The sequence below is a fragment of the Pelodiscus sinensis genome, chromosome 18 (genome assembly GCF_049634645.1).
Source record: "Pelodiscus sinensis isolate JC-2024 chromosome 18, ASM4963464v1, whole genome shotgun sequence".
Lineage (NCBI taxonomy): Eukaryota > Metazoa > Chordata > Testudines > Trionychidae > Pelodiscus > Pelodiscus sinensis.
This window is the reverse complement of record NC_134728.1, coordinates 7,150,205-7,171,261: the sequence shown is the minus strand read 5'-3', so window position 1 is coordinate 7,171,261 and position 21,057 is coordinate 7,150,205. Positions and strand designations below refer to the sequence as shown.

General features: G+C 43.4%; 1 long non-coding RNA gene across 1 annotated transcript in view; it reads right to left on the bottom strand.

The window, feature by feature from the left end:
* Positions 1-9,790: 9,790 nt before the first annotated feature.
* LOC142818786 (uncharacterized) overlaps positions 9,791-21,057 on the bottom strand; it is a 28,522-nt gene continuing 17,255 nt past the window's right edge. The window contains exons 2-3 of the long non-coding RNA XR_012896422.1: positions 15,363-15,468; positions 9,791-10,185 (exon numbers count right to left, since the gene is read on the bottom strand). This is a non-coding gene — a long non-coding RNA (uncharacterized LOC142818786). The remainder of the gene's footprint in view (positions 10,186-15,362; positions 15,469-21,057) is intronic.

Sequence of the window (21,057 nt, the reverse complement as noted above, 5' to 3'; positions counted from 1 at the left end):
TTCAAAAAACTATGGTGACCCCTAATCTAGCTGCTCAAAGATAGGCTGACTATTTTACTAAACCGGGGGTCAGGACCCTTTTTAAGGGAGAAAACCAAATTTAATCCACATTGATATGGAGGACATGAGATTGAACTGCTTTCAGAGTTGTGCAGCCATAAGGGCAATGTTCTCACCCCTGATCAGAAGTGTGGGCTGTGGAGGACAGAGGCAGGGAAGAAGCATAAAAGCTCTTGGCTTGAGAGAAATGGTTTAGATGTAAGAAAAAAAATTAATGCAGGGAGGGAAGCTGATCAAAATAAAAGTTTTATGTAGTAGAATGTCAGCTAACCTGGGCTATGACTTCGCTGGCGGGTTCTTGTGCAAGAACGGCTGTTCTTCCGCAGAGCGTCCACACTGCCCGCCTGCTCTTGTGCAAGATTTACAGTAAAGCATAGTAAGAGAGGGCTTCTTGCACAAGACTCTTGTCTAATAAGCAGGGCTCAACAATTAGTGTAATCTACTCGCCCGTGGTGAGCAGATTACAAGCCGGCACAGCTGCGCAGCGAGCCCTGCTAATAAGTGTAAGCTCTCTTGTGCCAGGGCTCTTGAGCAAGAGAGCGTCCACACTACCATGGATGCTCTTGCACAAAAGCACATGGCGGTGTGGACGTGTTCTTGCGCAAGAGTTCTTGCACAAGAACCCGCCAGTGTAGACATAGCACTGGTGTTTATATGGCACCCTGGATTGGGATAATTTGCCAGTGGGAGGCTGTGTAAAAATGCAGGCAAATGTGCTAGGGCCAACCAAACCACAGGGCCATTTCACACTGGGAGACAGGGGACATTGTGGAATATTCCCCCAGGCCAATGGGAAAGCTCTAAAACTGTGCTTGGCTTTTCTAATCAGTGGAATTGAGGAATAGCTTGCATTTTGTTCAAATGAATTTGCTACTGATGAAAAAGGTAATGGGTTGGTGGCCAAAGCAATTGAAATCACCTTTTGATCTACAGAACAAGTCAAGTAGGTCAGGTCTCAGCCTTGTTCTACCATCAAGCCAAGGTGACTTAACCCGTTTCGGGGATCCTCTATAGGCGTAGAAGAGAGGTAATTTAGTCTCTAGCCATAGACTCAAGGGGGCCAGAATTTCACCCACAGATTTTTAAGGCCATCGGGGCATATTGTTGTCATCTGGTAGGACCTCCTGACTAGCATAGATAATGGAATTTTACCGTGTAATTCTTCCATCAAGACAAATAACTTGTGGTTGAATGACAGCATAATTTTTAGAAAGATAGCCAGTCTTGATTTGAAGACTTCAATTGATGGAGAATGCTCTGCACCCTTAGGAAAGGTGTTCCAATAACTAATTCTCCTTTCTGTGAAAAATGCGTGCCTTGAATTTGTTTAGCTTCAGTTTCTAGGCTTTGGGCTCTTGTTATGCCAAGATTAAAGAGCCCTCTCATATCAGAGAACGTCTCCCTGTGTAGGTAATATCTGATAGCAGAGGACTCTTTAATCCATCAAACAAAGCCATAACAACATCCAATATCTCTTTAATGTAAATACCAGGGTGCCAAAGATGATGGTGTCAAGTACCAGAGGGGCAGCTGTGTTAGTGATGATGGTGGGTTTTGTGTCCTAGACATCCATCCAGTAGAAAATGTACCATCTATAATGCTGGGTGGGATTCCAGTTGGTAATTGAGCATGGAATGACTCCATATCCTATTACCAATCGCATAGGCAACATTGAAGAAAAATTGGGCTATGTCCAGAAAAGCCTCTGCTCTCCAGGTGTGTCTAGACTACACCTCTCTGTTGACAGAGAGATGTAGATTAAGCACGCTGAAATTGCTAATGAAGCAGGGATTTAAATATCCTGTGCCTCATTAGCATAAACATGGCCACCACGGTTTTTTTTAAATGGAGTTTTTTTTTAAAAAAACAGCAGTCTAAATGAGGATCTGTTGAAAATAAACCCTTTTTCGACAGATCCTGTATTCCTCAAAAAATGAGGTTTACAGGATCTGTTGAAAAAGGGTTCATTTTAGACAGATCCGCGTCTAGACTGCTGGTTTTTTTAGAAAAAACTCCATTTCGAAAAAAGTGGCGGCCATGTTTATGCTAATGAGGTGTGGGATACTTTAATCCCGGCTTCATTAGCAATTTCGATGTGTTTGGTTTGCATCCCTCTGTCGACAGACGGATGCAGTCTAGACAAAGCCTCCTTGTTAAATCTTTAGTTTTTTTACTCTTACCTTGAGACATCAGGTTTCAGTGCACTTTCCTGGATGCTTTTGAATTAACTTATGTTGCTATGTATACAGAACAAAGCAAACAACACTGACTGGCAAAGCTCAGTGTATTTTCTGTGAGCAGCAGGCTGGCCACTTCACTTTATACATCAGTCGCAACTGATTGAATACATGAAACTGTAACACAAAGTAAAGAAAATTGGAGAAAACATATTGTTCCAAAAGTTAGAGGGCAAGGCCACAGGGATTTCATTTTCATTGCACTACCACTTTACGAGAGGCATTAATAATGGAGCTACATTTAGCAGAAAACAAGTAAATGCTCTTGACAACTATGTCTAGGCACATTTCAGTTCACTATCAGGTCACCAGTTGCACTGCAGTACTGCATACCCCCAGACCAAGAAAGGAACAAAAAGGGCGCATTTTTGTTTTTGAAAAGTTTCCCCAGTACATGAGTGCTTCATTGAACGGATTACTTTCAGAGAGAATCTCCAAAGCAGCTTAAGAAGAAGAATCAACTTTGCGGTGCTATTTGTGCTACAATATTTTAACTATGGATTTTATTTCTCTGCCTCCTGAAGACCTGCTTCAGCATGCAATGAAAAAAGGCCAGGAGGATCTTTGCTCAGATAGTGCCTCCACCCCCTTACCTTTTCAATTTTTTAATACTTTTGCTCTTTTAATTCCTGTTTTATGTATTATGGGTGGAATTTCATCTTCCCAGCCTTTTGCCATAGGCTACTCTCCTGGGATAAAGCACAGTTTTAATCTCACATGTAATGGCCTAAGTAAAATCACAAGAATGAAAGTTAATAGCAATTGCCACTCCAGGTTCTACTCCCACCAAGTCTATGGCTTATCAGTTAAGCTCGATTTCCTGGGTCATGCAACTGTATCTGCTGCTTTTATGCCCAGTGTAACTGGAAAAGCCCATGGCAGAGCAACACTGTTGTCAAGTGGTATAGAACTGCATGGTTTTAAACAGCAGTGGCAGCACTGTTAGCCTGTCCAAGAACATGCAGAGCAGGCTGTCCATGGCATGAGCTCAAATGATCCTGTAACACACCAGGAAATACAATACTATATCTTCCAAGTAGATAGGTTGTCTAGCGACAAGCACACCAGCAAAGGAATCTGTCTGCATTGCTCTGATATACACAATGGGGTTGTATGTTAATTTTTATTACTGCTGTTGTAGAATCTAAAAGCACAAATCAGACTGAGGCCCACTCTGCTAGGCACCTTATAGAAACATATGAAGCTTCAATCTTATCCCAGACAGCTTATCCGAAGCTAAGCCTGGGGTGTAAATCAGGGTATGATTTCCTGAGTTTGTGTTCCAGAGGCAGCCGTCTGAACTAAGTTCACTGGCACAGAAGATCACAGCAAGGGTGAATTTGTCCTACTGTTTAGTGGGGACACTTTCCTTATGTGAATTCTGTGAGATACAGTTGCTTGGTGGATATCCTGGGATGAAAGATATTGTGGGGGAAGTCCTCTCATCAACGACTGTAAAGTAGGAGCACCAGAACACGTGCACTATGTCAAGGGTCTTGTTTGGCTACGCTTTCCTCAAACCGCTGTACCTGTTCTTCCTTATTCATGTACTAAAAGGAGCAGTATGATACAGCCCATTACTGTGCTTCTTGTTAACTGAACAGGGTCTCTATGCATTAAGTTAGCACAGAGGTGGGCAATAAAATGGCAGCAGTTCACCAGGGTTAGCCGCTGGCAGGTGGTCGCCGCTATATTTACCTGCGCCTCTGCAGGTACCAGTAATTGCAGCTCCCATTGGCTGTGGATCACAATTTCCAGCCAATGGGAACAGTAGGAAGTATTGGGATACTGTTTTCTGCGGCTCTCATTGGCCAGAAATGCCAATCCGAGGCCAATGGGAGCTGTGATTACCCATATCTGTGGAGGCACAGGTAAATATGGGGGTGGAGGTTGGGGAAGCTCACTCCTGGGTTAGCATCACTATCACCTGTGAAGGCACAGAGAGAGAAGTCATTTGCTCAAAGTTACACAAGAGCTTTGTGCATGAGCTAGCAACTGAATACAAATCTCCTGGGTCCCTTACTGCTACTCCATCCACAATACCAGCCTCTCTCCTTTGAGAAATATGTAACTTTTGCTTTTCAGAATTTTACACAAATGGCAGCATTTTATTCAGTTTTGGTGAAATAAGCATTCAAAAATCTGTTTCCAATGGAAATGAATTCATCTTTGTTAGAAAAGCAGACCTGCTTGAGCTCTTTTTTGGTCAGAATGTTTGAAAGTCTGCTGGAAAACGTGCCTGATCTCTTTTGAAAAGTGTGCTGAGACTTTAGTGAAGTTTTCCATGAAAAAGGGTCTGAACACAGACAGTTGGCAACAAGTTGCTACAAACCTTGGGACCGGCTCCCACTAATACTGAGTAATCAGTAAATGTCAGTAATTCAGATCTGATGTGCAGCTGCCTAACTGAAAGTGGAACACTTTCATTACCTGGTGTGGCCACTGATTCAGTTTCCACCCCTCCTTCCATGTTCCAGCCCTGTAGCTTAGCTCAAACTGTTTCAACTGCTAGGACATGAGAACAAGTCTGACAACAATCTTAAATGCTACTCAATGTAGGCCTTTCCCTTGGCTACTGGAGTAATTGTAAGAGAGGGGGAGGGAGCTGTTTATACCAAGCTTTCTCCAGGTACTAGCCTGGGGACCCTAGCTCACAGAGCAGCTGCATTCTCTAACTCAAAACTGCTTAGTTTTTCAGGGCTACCTGTTGCAATAACTACATGTTTGGCCCCTTTTTTTCCTGCACTTCTCTGCCAAACTGCTGCTTCTCCTTAGGTCTATGAAGAGCCCTACAACCCACCATCCAGCCCTTCCCCTTAACCCAGCTCTGCACTCTACTGAAAGGGAAGCTGCTCCTTTTATAGCAAGCCCCGACTTACAGCCTGCAGCCACATGACCCCATGCAGTCAAGTGCTTCCTTTTAGTCATGTGCTCCTTCCAAGAACTACAACTCCCACAATTCTTGGCTTTAAAGAAGCCAAACCTTCGAACAGCATATGCCATTAAAGTTGTGCTATGCCCTATGAGAAGGGATAACACCTGTGAAATGAATGCTCTTTCACTGGTGTAAAACAGGTTTAAATGTGAGCAGAATCAGGCCTCTTCAGTCTTCAGGAAGCTTGTTTTTAGTTACAAATATTTCACACAGACCCAGTACTGTCAACCCCCAAGTATACAAAATAGCATGAATCTGCCCTCCCCTCCCAACATGGTTGGCTTAATAATCATGAGGGGTTTGGTTTTAAAAAAAAATAATACAGTGTGGCTATGTCTACACTGGCGCGATCTTGTGCCAGAGATATGCGAATGAAGCTAAGCGTGGAATATTGCCGAGCCTCATTTGCATATCTAATGAGCCACCATTTTGCGGAAGAGGCTCTTGCGCCAGAAGGAGCTGTCTACACTGCCCCTTCTTGTGCAAGAAAAACCCTCTTGCACAATGCCGTTATTCCCAAAAATAATCAGTGTAGCAGCATTGCGCAAGAGGGTTTTTCTTGTGCAAGAAGGGGCAGTATAGACAGCTCCTTCTGGCGCAAGAACCTCTTCCACAAAAATGGTGGCTCATTAGATATGCAAATGAGGCTCGGCAATATTCCACGCTTAGCCTCATTTGCATCTCTCTGGCGCAAGATCGCGCCAGTGTAGACATAGCCTGTGGGTTCCATTAATCTGTCTTTTAGTTCTTGAGCATTTCGGGTGCATGCAAATCACAATTTCAATACAATCATGAGTGCTACAGACACACTTGCAAATAAAAGCAGAAATTCTCATGAAACCACAGAATTCCACGAGTGGGAGCTTTTAACGGGCATCATATGTTGTGAGACTCATGATAAAATCAGAGAGCTGGCAATGCTGCACCCCTAGCGAAGCATCCTTCCCCATTACTGTAGCTGCTTCATTAACATGCATGCTGTAAGCTCATTTGCGCCACTATTGCTTTGATGTTAATTCCAGTGTTTCACTGCACTGTGCTGTTGTACTTTCTGTTCCTGGGCGAACATCACTCTCTTCTATAGCTCACTCCTCCTCTTTGTTTCTTTTTCTATTTGGGTCTATTCACTAGCCAGCTCCCCTGATGTGGTCAAAAACACTTTGTGCCAAAGCTGACTTGCTCTTCTGGCATTCCACGTGTTGGTTCACCTTTCTGAACCCGCACCGAGTGGTGCTGGGCTGATTACATTCTGCAGTTGATTGATGTAGGTTTCCTCACTGTTCTGTTTCTGGAATCCTTTCACCTGCCTCTTAAACCGCTTGTACCCCCTTCCTGCATTTGGCAGCTCTTTAAGTGGAATCTGCCATTTCCAGTAACCTAGCAGAATGTCTGCCTGTTCTGCGGCGGAGCCCATGAAATGTCAGCGTCTTCTTCGCTCACTGTGTGCTAATTAATTGTTATTTAAAATTCAACATATATTTGTATGTGGGCAGGGTGGATGTAATTTAAAAATAATTATTCTATTTACTGAATGTGCATAGGTCCTGAGGAACAGATGAGATTGGTGTTTTAGATGCCCCCCCCCACCTGCACAAAGAGATCGAGATTGCATCTCCTGGAGACACTGAGATGAAGCCCCTCATTCAGTGGTGAGTTGCAGTATCTTGTCCAGGAATGAGAAAGTGCACTTCCATATCTCCCCAAGCTCAGGTGATAGAAGCCTGAATGAAGATACAGAAGAACATACTGCATGCTGGCAGGAAAATCCTCTTAGTTCTAACCAGGAAATAATGGAAGGTTTCTCTTGAACAGAAAAATCTAGGGGCTGGGACAGAAGAAATCATGCGAGGAAAGCCTCACAAACAGCCAGATGTGGGGAGAAAGCTTATGTTGAGAATTATGGTTTGTTATTATTTGGGTTACCAATAAAGCCAATCCTTAAAAATGGGTGAGGCTTGGCTGATATACAGTGTATATAGACTCTGTTGAAATGAAGGTAGGAACCTCATTTGCTGACAAAGACATTCATTTTCTACTATAGTTTGAACCTCTCTAGTCTAGCACTCCTTGGTCCAGCAACATCTGTGGTCCAGCACAATTTTAGTTAGCTGGATGTCTACTTATCATGAGTGTGGTCAACTTTCTCGCAGTCCCATGAAGTTTGTTTATAGCCACTAGTCCAGGTTCTCAGTGTTCTAGTTAACTCTAATTTACCCATAACTGTCTTCTAAAAGCCCAGCAAACAGAGCAAGTGCTGGTAATGCTGTTAGACTAAATATTGACCTACCATGGTCTGGCAAATTCTCTGTTTTGGCACTGGTCATGTCCCGACGGTGCCAGATTAGAGAGGTTCAACCTGTAACAGTTTCTATATATTCCACATAGCTTCTTCTCTTACATCTCGAGAGGGTCAGAACTTTCACTCAAAACACAGACAAATATGAGTAGCTATTCTGTCCTACAGTCAATGAGATCAATGATTATAATAATTAGTGGCTTACTTAAATTTTGTATGCTTAATTGGAACATTAGTTAGAGCAGGAATTGGATAGCATGACATAGAAGAATGCCGTTGAGATTTTCCTGCCCACTTATAGGGGCAGGCCTTCGCTTCTGGGTGGTTCACAAGAAAGAATCAGACACAAAAGGAAGCTTTTGCTTTACTGTTACCTGCCACATCATACACCCAGTTCATATGCTGAAATGTCTTTTAATGGGAATATACACAATACACTCCAGGGGCAATATGGATCTTCATGACTTCTGGAGAGTCATTTCTGTTTCCCTAGTAGATGTTACACAAGGAGCATTAATCTCATTCTGAAGAAACAGTACAGAACTCGCGCCATCTGGCTGACTGAACTACTTTCAAAATGAAAACATGTAGCCACAACCCTTTTCCCTCTCTGGCCTCCAAGCTCTTCTCTTAAGGGGCCAATCTGGCTTCTACCTTGCTGTCAGCAGGCAACCTACAAACACCCTATTCTCAGAAGGCTGTCCCTGAGAGTCAGTATTTTGTGAAAAACATCATCATGTTAGCTCATCTGCTGTCCAATACAGCAGTAGTTTTCAGACTATGTCTTGTGACCTTGTACTGGGTGGTGGAATGTCAGGCACTGGGTCTCGTTGCTGCAGGGGGATCAGGTGCCCAGTGGGGATGCTAAGGCAGCTATCTGCCTGTCTTGGCACTGCAGACTGTGCTATGCCCTGGTAGCGGCCAGCAGCAGGCTCAGCTCCTAGATGGGAAGGTGGAGGGAGGAGAGCACAGGGCTCCGTGCACTGCCCCTGTCCCTGCCCTGAGCACTAGCTCCGCACTCCCATTGGAAGGGCACCTGCTGCTGGCTGCTTCGGGGGCGCAGCCTGGTCTAAGGTGCCAGGAGAGGCAGGAAATTGCCTTAGCACCCCTGCTGCACTGCTGATCAGGACCTGCTCAAGGTAAGCTCTGCCTGCCTCAGCCCGGACCCCCCCAAAATCGGAGCCTCCTCTTACACCCCAAAGATCTCATCATGAGCTTCACCCTGGAGCCCACACTCTGGTCATGTTATGTTGGGTCATGGGCATCAACTGGGTCATGAGAAAAAAAAGTTTGAAAACCTTGCACTGCAGTGACCTCAGTTGTGAACTCAGGCCTTTTAAAGATGGCCCTTGAGAGCGTTATTGGTTGCAAGGGTGGCACAAAGAGGTTCTCACCGTTTGACTAGAAAATGATCTACTATAGACATACTAAAGTATATTATGGGAGGTGTTGCTTGCAGTGGTGAATAGTTACTCACTTAAATAATCCTATTGACTTTATTGGTGCTACTCCAGTACAGAAGTGCTCACAACCATACAGCTTCCATAGTCCAGTCCTATATATCTAGCCATAAACAAGATATCTCCCCAGCAAGAACCCCACCAAGCAAGGAACTGCAGAATGATGGGCTGCCTTTCGGCCGCACTCTAACGCCCAAGTGGCACATTTCCCGTTGAAGTGACGGTCTTGACAGTTCATCCCAGTGAACTTTCTGCCTTCAGCAGACTCAGAAACACACTACCCACAACATGTGCATCTCCCTCGCAGGGTAGTGCCAAACCTTACGCCTGATAATAAAGCCCAGCTATTCTTTAACAGTAAATTTCAGAGTGCTTTGCAATGAGGTTTATATCACAGCCCCCGTTTTACAAATGGGATGATGTGACTTGCTGAAGGTCACCCAGCCAACTACTAGCAGAAATGGGAACAAGAATCTATGTGTTCTGAGTTCCATGCCAGTGCGCCATCTTCTAGGCCACACTGCCTCTCCTGGCAACATAATGCACTGCCCACTTAAGTTGTGCACACATCAGAATTAAATGCTTGCTAATGCTGAGTTGTACTTTCCCTTTTAGCTATATATTTGGATTGTAGGAAGTCAGCATCAGTGCTTCCTGTAAGAATCACCCACAAGAGATTCAAATGCCATCTCACAGATTAGTAGCGTGCCTGCAGTGGGCAGAATGTTTTCTACTGGTGGTGCACATCTACACATTCCTCAGTGCATGTAACAAAATTTATTCTGCACACAGATGACAAAAATTAGAAGGAACGCTGCTCAGCACCTATGAAAATCTACTATGATTTAGGAACCTAACTATGGAGTAAGGTGACTAAGATTTAGTCAGGCATGTTTGAATATTTTGAACTATTTCTTTCTATAAGGCCACTTAAAAGAATGGACATTTTAATTAAACTGCTTTAATGTTAGAGTCTGGAGGTTTGTTTTCAGGCAGCAAACTCACAGGGAGGCTGTACAATCATCTTTCATTCTATCGGTGACCGTTTTTTCCCATCTGTTTGTGCAATAACCTATTGAACTTTTCCAGACTGTAATTCAATGGAGAATAGATACTTGCAGGAGGCTTTTTCGGCAGGGAGCATGGACAGCCTTGAATCAATTTCAGTTTTTCAGCTGTTTAATGCACTGATAGCAGCTGGAAGAAATAAATGAATAAAAGGATCAATGTTACTTTTATTTATCTGGAGCTGCAGTGTCTTGCTCGTCCCTTTGTGACACTGATACACTCATTGTCCCACCTTCATCTAGGAAACCCACAGACTCTTGCACATTGATAATCAACTGTTTCAATATTTTTTGGCAAGATTCATTAGCCTTTTGATAGAAAGAAAAAGGTTCAGCAGGCCAGACAGAGGATTCACCCTACTCAAGAGAGCCGGGTGGCCATCCTAATGGCTATTGCACAAATACTTTGGTGCTCTCAAAGATCCTCCTAGCTATGAATGGTGCATGGGAAGCCCCCAAACACAGACCATGGTCAGAGGAGTACGTACTGAGGGGAGAGGAAGTGGAGTGTTTTGTACAGAGATATCACTGCAAACAGCAGTGAAGGGTGAACTTTACATCAAAGGGCCCTATGAGGGAATGGAGATGAACTAGCTACAGTGGAATAACCATCCTTGAATTCTGCTGCTCCACAAATCCTACATGGGTGTGAAGAGAAGTGAGTATGTTGTCAATGGCCTGTAGTTACAGCTGCAACCTGGATGGCCTAAATCCACACTGGCCATGGGGTGGGTCATTTACCCCCACCTTGTTGCTCTGTGCTGAAAGCTGTTACTCAGGCTTTGACCAAGAGACAAGAATTCCACCCACAGATCCTCAGCATCTTTTGCATGAAGTGGGAAGGGCCTGATTTTAAACATGTGGTGTGGGCTTCGGCAGTCAGCCAGTGCCACAGCACGGTTCAACCAGCCTGGCAGAGAGTCGGGGTCTTCCCTAGTTCGGCACAATTTGCCTTTGTGTCAAAGGATGCACACTTCCTTCTGCATCGCCCTCCATTCCTGTGCCTTAGGCAAGCGCAAAGCAGGTTGCAGTGTGTGCATTGGGGCCTGTAGATTATAGTTCAAGAAAGAAGGCCTCATCTCAGCTCTAGCTACAGCAGCTGAGCTCAGCCAGGGTGAAATTTACCCCAGCATGGAAGGGGGGCATAAAGGCCTTCCTACTGTGGAAGCCAAGAACAGAGAATGCCTGAGGGTCCACTGGTTGTGTAGCCAAACAGGGACATCTGTGCTTCAGAGTGGTTTGAGACCAGGCAATGGAAAAGGCTATGGGCCTGGACTTTTGTGGATTCAGTGGTCCTGGTTTCCCATTCAATTTTCACCAAGGGGGTGCAGCTACTCTACCACCATCCCTGGAAAAGAATGTGGGGGAATGGGAGGGGGTGGGGGGATGGGAGGTTGCATGATGGCTCCTAGGCCTTTAGCTGGGACAGTCAGTGTTATTCTCCAAGTGCCAGAACACTTGTACCTTATGGCTGTGTCTAGACTGGCAAGTTTTTCCGCAAAATCATCTGCTTTTGTGGAAAAACTTGCCAGCTGTCTACACTGGCTGCTTGAATTTCTGCAAAAGCACTGACGATCTCATGTAAGATTGTCAGTGCTTTTGCAGAAATATTATGCTGCTCCCGTTTGGGCAAATGTCTTTTTCTGAAAAACTTTTGCGCAAAAGGGCCAGTGTAGACAGCAGAGATTTGTTTTCCGCCAAAAAGCCCCGATCGCAAAAATGGCAATCAGGGCTTTTTTGCGGAAAAGTGCGTCTAGATTGGCCACGGACGCTTTTCCGCAAAAAGTGCTTTTGCAGAAAAGCGTCCTGCCAATCTAGATGCGCTTTTCCGAAAATGCTTTTAATGGAAAACTTTTCCGTTAAAAGCATTTCCGGAAAATCATGCCAGTGTAGACGTAGCCTATGAGGGTGGCTGGAGAGAATTTCACCCTTCCTTGGTTTTTTTTGTGTGTTTTTTCCAAGCTACTTTTAAGGTAACATTAAGTGACCAGTGCACGGTATTAACCTGGCAACATTATAATCCAGGAACAGGAATACTAAATGGAAAAGTATAAGGGTTCCTGCTACCATGCTTAATATATTATGGAGAGAAAGCACTTCACTGGGTAGGAGAGTGTGGCACATCAAAAATACCCCCAAAGGAAAAGTGTGTTATTTATTACTTAAGCAATCAAGCTGGTTCCATTTTGCCTGGGGTGAGGAAGCGAGAAGGGGAGGTATCTTATTGCTAGAGTGATAAGTAACATAGTCAGGAGCCCTTCTTTTCTGGTGCACTTTTGCTGTGAGTGAAAATGAAAAACGGGCCACAATGGAGCACTGAGACTGACGTCCAATACTAAACGCAGCATGTTAGATCGCCACGCTCAGCAGCTACTCCTCAAAAGGGTCAACGTGGGAGAGACAGTTCGCCTGGGTGACAGAGAAACCAACCCAAACAAAAGAGTTAAAAGAAAACAAAAGAAAATCCAATCCTGACTGAATCAAATGCCTGGATCATACCAAACTCCTGGATGAAGGCTGTGGACATCCAGGTCTACCTCTGACTTCTACCCAGTGGCTACGTCTAGACTGGCATGATTTTCTGGAAAAGTTTTCCATTAAAAGCTTTTTTGGAAAAGAGCGTCTAGATTGGCAGATGCTTTTCTGCAAATGCACTTTTTGCGGAAAGGCGTCCGTGCCAATCTAAACGCGCTTTTCTGCAAAAAAGCCCCGATTGCCATTTTCGCGATCGGGGCTTTTTTGCGGAAAACAAATCTGAGCTGTCTACGCTGGCCCTTTTGCGCAAAAGCTTTGCACAAAAGGACTTTTGCCTGAACGGGAGCAGCATAGAATTTCCGCAAGAAGCACTGATTTCTTACAGTAGAAAGTCAGTGCTTTTGCGGAAATTCAAGCAGCCAGTGTAGACAGCTGGCAAGTTTTTCCAGAAAAACTGGCCAGTCTAGACACAGCCAACCAGTGTGGTCTTTACAGCCAGAAAAGGATTTTTTTTCAAATAGCTGTTTTGTTCATAGGTTACATTCCACAAGGTTTTACACCTAGTTCATGCGAATAGACAGATGTATATTTGGTGAAAATGTCCAGTTTTATTGAATAAACTCTGAAAGGGGAAAGGCAGATGGATGGGGTTTTCTAAAACATGTAAGTAACTTAGAAGCTCACACAACATTGGCTTTCATGTAAGCACTTTTGCAAACCCTACTCAGAAAATGTTTCTTTTAGAATTTGTCCCAGTGAAGAGGAGAATTATACAGCAGCAGTTAATTACAGGAAATATACCACTGACTTGAGTGTAGGCTGAGCTGGTTTACACTTGAGGATTTGGCTTAAAGTTTCAGTTGTCAGATGTATGTTCTTTCCTCTGGGCTAGAGCCACAGAAAAGTCCTCCAGGCAGCTAGAGTGGGTAGGAAGAAACCATCCAATCAGGAGCTAGGAGGGACTACAAAAGGAGCTGCAGGACTAAAGGCAGGTTAGCTGTCTCCCAGACCTGGAAGGGAGAAGGTCAAGGGTGTCTGGCTGGCAGAACTAAGGCTAGCTCAGAGTGGAGAGCTGTTTAGAACATTGTTTCCAGGGGGAATCCCTGGGGGGAACCACTCTCCTACTGAGTGGAGAAACAGACAGGGGAATGCACTGAACTGAGAGATACTACATAAAGTATATGTGAAGTATATGCTCCAGAAGGAGTTGTGATTTCACACAAGGCTGTGTAGCTCAGCTGGAGGTCTTTGTAGTTGCAAAGTTTTTCAGAGACTAAGATGGTGCAGGCATCCCCCATGTGACCAGATGGAAGTGCTCACTGGAGGTGAGTGCCACCCTGTTATAGCTAGATATAATATTATGCCATGTTGATCACCTGTAGGTGGATTAAACAGAGGGAACAAGAGTGTACATGCCTGTCTATGAATTGTAACATATGTCTCTGTATAATTAAAAAACATATTGACTTGAGTCAACTATTACTGTAGCAAGTCTTGAGCAAACACAGAAATGCCACCTATTTCTTATAATTAGCTGCTGCAATGTAATTTTCCTGAAACAGAAAAATTCACTCCACAAAGTCTTTGCGAAGTGTACTGGGTGTATGCAATTAAAAGGAAGAGAAGCTCCTAAGCCCATCTCATCTGAGGAAGTGGGTTTTACCCACAAACGCTCATCTATATATGTTAGTCTCTAGGGTGATGTTGATACTGCTCACTTATTTTGAAATAAGAGTGTGCATCTACACAGCAAACCCACAATTTATGACTTCCATAACCCTTGTTTCACAAGAAGTAAGGGAAGTCGAAGGAAGAGTGTTTCTCTCTCAACTTCCTGCTGTGTAGACAGCACCAAAGGTGGAGTTAAGGTTCTTCGACTTCAGCTACGCGATTAACGTAGCTGCAGTTGCATATCTTAATTCAGCTTTAGCCTGTAGTGTGGACTAAGGTGCCCCAGGACTACTCATTGTTTTTAGTTACACACGAACATGGCTACCCCTCTGAGACCTCTAAACAAAAATAAGAGGATTAAATATACTGTACCAGGTTTATACACCAGGAAATAGTCCTCTAGGCTTTCTAGCATTCAAAACAGCTATTCTAAATGCAGGGTAGGATGTCTCTCAAGACTGGATCACATGGAAGGTTTTCCCCCTCCTCTGGGGCTTGCCTATTTACTTGTGACTGGTCAGCGAAGATGACTGTTTCATAGCAGGTCACCAAGGTTCTGTGTGTGAGGTCAGTATGAAATAACCATTAGAGACAACAAGCTTTATTGCAGATTGGGGTAGCGTGGATGGCAGGGAAACTCAGGCAGAGAGGATTCCTTTACTGTCCCCTTGAGAACACGGTCTCATCACTTGCAATGAACTGTATGTTGGCAGATCTGCACGTCAGAACACCAATGCATGGAAGTTGGTGGGGCTCAACACAGGAGCAAGGTACTGCTTACACCAGTTACAGTACAGGGGCTCTGTGTGTGTGTGTAGTATATATAATCACAAATATATAATATGCCATACTGTGTGCGTAACACATGCAAGTATATATTAAATATTAGGCCTGGCCCTTTGCTTCCCATTTCCCCTCCCCTTCCCACACACTTATAAATCAGAGCAGAATTAATTCAGGCACTGCGTTTTATTTGATAAACGTCAAAATATGTAAATACCGGGCTCTCTTCCTTCAGTCACTAAAACAAATGGAAAACACATTTATTAGCATAGAGATGAGTTTAATCAAATCAGTGGCGAGTACAAATTAGCCACAGGAAACGTAATGAGCTGGGAATTAATTAGCAGCATAATGATAATAACTTTGCCTGCTGATTACCTTGCGGCCATGGCGCTTCCCCAAGGGCCTTCCATGGGTTCTCCAACAGCTGATCTTTTCTGCTGCAAGAGTCCCTGAACTGGAACAGCATGGCCTGCGCAACAGACTGGAGGAGGGGAGGGAGGGAGAGAAAGACATGAAAAAATACAACCAGGCTAGCTACACTTTTGCAAGCCTATTGCCTCTTGTTCCTTTCCCTACCTCTATCCTTACTTATCCTTTCCATCTGATCACTCCCCCCCCTTTCTCTCTGCTGTTGTGCAATTGGATTCCTGCCTTGAGGAAATGGCTGTTGATAATATGTACGCTTCATGGATGGGGTAGAATAGCGGCGCTACGCTTGCAATATGAACCGTGATGCTCTGTTCCGCCATGGGGCATGTGCTGCAGTGCAGGGTGAGAGCAGCCCATGCCAGCGTGATTATTTCCACATTATTTCTGCAGCCTGCACCTCAGTGGCTGCTTTTTGCATGATGCTGGTGTAACCCACACTGGCATGGGCTGACATCAGAGCCAGCTCATTTGAAAACAAACACACACAGTGGTGCTTGGGAAATGGAGCGGAGGTGCCTAGCGAAGGGCAGGAACAAGGTTTCCCTGGAGTCTCAGCTGGCGCTTGCTCAAAGATGCAGGCGTCAGACTGGAGAAGAGCAAGTAGCTGCTGGAGAACTTTGTAAAATGCTGGACTTGTAAATTAATTGTTTGACTCCACCGGTGATGGAGAACAGTGGAGGGGGAGGGCTGGATGAAGCAAAGGCTTAGTCCATCTTTTTCTATTTATTTATTAGTATTCCTTCCATTACATTCTCACTGGAGCCACCTGAGCGCTCCAAAATAATACTTGGTGCAATTATAAAGCCGTCCATTGGAAGAGATAAAAGCAATTTATAAAGCTTAATGATTCAAGCCTTGTAACACCTATGGGAGGGAGATAAGAAGTATTATTTCCATTGGCATAGAGTGGTTATGGTCAAAGTGTGCAAACGCAGGGGCCTAAAGTTCGGTACCTAAATAAATAGCTTGATGGTAAATATTGCTAAGCTAAATACCACAGCTAATAAAAAAAACAGGCCACTTATTTAGAAGTTCTAATAGGGATTTAGGAGTCTCACCTGGGATCCAATTTAAATATTGTGTTCAAGTGATTTCTGTAAGTCATGCAAGAAGTTTGATGCAGAGCTAAGAAGAGAGTATGTATTTCCTAGTTACCAGGGTTAGGCCTTATCTGTAAGGACACCTTTCAACCCTTCTCTTGGATATTTGGCTGCCATCTGCACAAAATGATCAGGCAACCAATACATCCTGTTTTGTGAGGCAGAAAAATAAAACTCATCAGAGACTGCCAAAACCCGATGCATTAAAACTGACCCCAAAAGAGACATTCTGCAATTAAAGAAAAATCAATTTTGGAGGGAAAGGAAGAGATACTTCAAACAAACAAACTAGGATTTGCATATTTTGCAAAGAATGTCTGCATTTGCAGGTACAGGTCTGTACCGTTTGCACCAACACCACAGGGGTTCAGAAAAGCACATTTCTATTTCTCTAAATACTGAAATGAACTTCAACAAAAATTGTGACTCCAAATCCACCTCCTCATTCCCTAAACCTTGAGAAACTTTAAACCCAGATCTGAACTGGGAATTTTAAATCAGGTTCCATTGTACATTATTGGTGCCTCAATAGAGCATCCATTTTTGGCCTCTGGATGCTTGAATACACATTTAAGCATCCAAATTCCAGGTTTATACACCTAGGAAGAGATTTTCAAAAGCATTCAGCATTAGCACAACTCTACTCTCATTGAAGTTCATGGGGTTTTTGCCATCAGCTTTAATGGGAAAAGTGTTAAGCCACAGCTTAGAAAATTCCATTCCCTATTACAAGTCTGAACAGCCACATACAAAATTTGGAAATCTCATGGAAGTGCCCATGTCTGAAAGTTGGGCCCACTTACAATATTCTCAGGCTAACTTGTACTCACATAAAATTACATCCTTCATATTAAAACATAATTTTGCAAATTCTGTTCTCCCACAGGAAAGAGCATTCAAAAAATCCACACTGGCATAGAAACGGATGTGGCCCAGCTGCTCTTTGTAGGTAATTCTCTATTTTTTTTCCTGAGCACCTCTGAATTCTGCGAGCAACCCAGGACTAGGCCCAGGTGTATATTTCACAAAAAGCAACACTGGCTCATCATTTAAAAACTTGCCCCTGAAAGTCAGACCTGCCCTCAAGAGCGAGGAGATAGAGCGAAAAGGAGGAAGCCCTGCCATAATTCAGATCAGGTCTTTTTTGAAGTGTTTAAAAGTATCAGAACACCACAGAACATTGGGGGGAAACTGGAATTGTCTCCTATTGAGTGGTTTATGTGATGTATGGACCCCACAAATATTTCCCTAGGAGTTCCTGCTACTTTTGTATTGGCAACAGTGGATTGATTTTTATAAAACCTATGTGATTTACAAACTAGGCCAGCAATGGCCAACCTAGGCTATTGAGTGGCCTGCATGAGTGGTTGTCCTTCATCTCATGAGGCTGCAAAATTGTCCTAAGCAAGACGATCTCCCGGAACAGGGTTGTTTTGCTAACTGCACTCGGCTACCTAGAATTTGCAGGGTGTGTCGATTGAACTGTAGCAGCACTTCGATTGCATGCAGAAGGAGAGCATGGCTCTCACAGTCAGTGTGTGCAATCAGCATGCGCCTCACTTCACATTTCCTTGCTTTACATGTGTGTCACTTTAGTAATACTGATAGGAAAAAAAACTACGCAGACGGAATCTGGCAACCCTGCACATGGGCATCAATAAACAAAATGTCTCACGGGTCACCCATAGAACCCTGATGGGCCACGTGTGTCCTGCAGGCCACAGACTGCCCACCACTGATCAAGGCTGTGGACAGAATGAGAAGAAAGATTTTTCAGGGGACTCAGTATTTATGACTTTTTTTGCATGAATCATCACTTCACACATCACTGATCTAACAGAAATTAGTGGCTTAGTCAGGCTGCCTCATACAAACACAAAGGTGCACATTTTTACCAGTGGTCAGATTCTCTATTTGCATGTCAATATTTGCACCCACAATGATAGTTCTGAGCCAGCTCTTGATGAACCCAAACTGGACCTATTGCATGTACCAAATGGTAATGCACATGCCTGCAGGCAGAGAAGAGAACCTCCTGGACATTCATAGGAGCAAACATCATCCTCTAGAACTTAGGATTTGGTTTCATCAAATCATGCTAGGCTTTCTCTTTGGTAAAAGTTGCATCAGTTCAGCTATAGATGTCATTTGAAAATTAATTTAATTTAATCCACATTAATATTCTTAACTGGATTTAGGAAGGGACTTGCATTATGTAACCACATTGATTTGAAAAGATCAGGGTGAATTTCAATATTACAAAGACCTAAGATTCATTCTCTTAGATGATTGTTTTGGTCCTTCAGACTGTTACCTCCTTTTGCTACCTGTGGCAGTATAAAGTTACCTCATGATGTGCATTGTTACCCAATTTTTGATTCACAAAGAACCAATTCAACACTGTTCATAAGTGTTACCAAACAGAGATGGAAATATAGAGCCTTTCGAACATGAAATCTACACCATGCGCCTTCATAATGAAACATTTTGTCCCTCTTATTAATTCAGCAGGAGGACAAATTCTGCCTGCTTCACACGTAGTGAGTCAAATTCTATTCCGCTTCACTGATGTAAATGTGGAGCTATTCCAATGCAATTAATAAGCACAGGTTATGTTGAGGACTTCTGTAGACCTACAATAGCTGTTTAGGCAATCGCCATTTTAAGCATAAACATGAAGGAATTTTGTTTTCTTGCAATTTTCTTGCCTGTGTTTTTTCTTACAAATCTGTTCAGCTGTCATGTAAAATATGCTCCGGTTTGTTCTAATGTAGATTACGCATATTTGTCCTCAGTGGATGATTGATTAAGTGCTCTGATCTTGACTGCTAAGTTAGCAGCAGGGTACCCTGCAAAGGGATTGGAAGTCTCATTGGATAAATTGCATAGATGAAATCCGAGCTGTTATGGATCTGGTTTTCTTTTCCATTGTTAAGGTGAGTGCTGTCGTCTTGGCAATAATCAACTGCCTTCTAACATATGACAGAGAGATGTGGAGCCTCATTCTAACTCCTCCACCACTGGATTTGCAGCACAAACTACTGTGCCACATTCTAATTTCAGTGACATCACTGTAAATCTGGAGTACCTCTGTTGTGTCCAGCAGATCGCTCCTGATTTGCAATAGCGTCACTGGAAACAGAGTTTGGATCATTGACTTCAGTGGAGTTTCTCTGGATATATACAGCACAAGTGAGAACAGAATCAGCTCTATTATTTCTCAGACCTTGTGTTCTCTCTGAAATGTGGCTCATTCAGAACATGGAACCACATGCCAACCAAAATGGAAAAACTCCTTCAGGGAATTACTCCTCTTCAGTCTCACTTCAATAACACTGCATTTGTACAGTGTACACAAATACATTGTTAGCTATGAGGAAGTGGGAGTTGTGTTCATGCCTCATTTGCATAATGTCTCAAATATGATTTAAAAAAATCAAGTTGCAAAGCGCTTTGTCATCTAACCATTCCAAAGCCCAGCAGCTGTGATTTGGAATCGGTACAGTGAAAGGTATTTGAAAAGCTCAGAACGTCTTTTCACTTGTTTGTCTTTAAACTACATCTTCTTTTCCAGAGTAGAGTGTCTTTCTACTAATTGTGATGTCTTTAGAAGACTGTAGTGCTCAGAACTAACAGTAACAAGTTTAGTTAGAGGATTTTGCTTTTTTCCCTTCCGAAGCTTTTCTCTGACCTTCTTAGAGGCATTAAAAAAGAGAGAGGTTTAAAGACCATCAATATAAATAGATTGTTTACTGTGATGTTTGCAGCATTGGGGGAGAGGGAATAAAGAATAAAGGAGGAGGAGGACAAGGAGAGGAGGAAAAAAGAAAAACACAATCACTACTAGCTCCCAGAGGGGAACAGATGAGGTGTGAGCTCAAGAGAAAATATCCCAATTTTTAGCTTGATGCTTTTTCAGTGAAGCAGTGAGGTTGCAAAGATAAACAAATAGATGAGTATTCCAAGAGTATCAGCAGTGCACAAAGGTGCAGTTATTCTTCAAAACCCACATGCTGAGGGGTTGGAATACCTGAACAAGGCAAGTGTAAAAGCAGAACCGAGAAATATCACAGGGAAGAAGCATGTATTGATGAAAAATCTTGGTACAGCTTTATTGTGCAGGATAGGGATATTCTATTTCCTACTTTAATAATACACCCACCCACCTACCCTCAGAGCCTGAAGCAGGATTTCAGGTGACATTTGAGAAGCTCTCTCCATTAGGTCACATAACTGTGAGCTGTTTCGTAAAGAACACAATGGCCTGTAGCAAATGTATGGAAGTGCTAAAATGTGTTAATGATGTCGTGTTATTATCAGGCACTAATGCTGCCATGAATGCATGTCACCACTGTGTATGTTCCTGCAGATGAGTTGGTAATTACACTTGGATCTTAAGTAATTGCCATGAGACTTGCACTCTGGTTTAGAAGACAGAAATAACCATGTACTTTCCTTGTCCCCTGCGTAGGGCTTGCGATGTAAATTAATAGCCAGCCGCTAGTATGAAAGTAAAGAGGCATTTGCCTTACATTCATGCC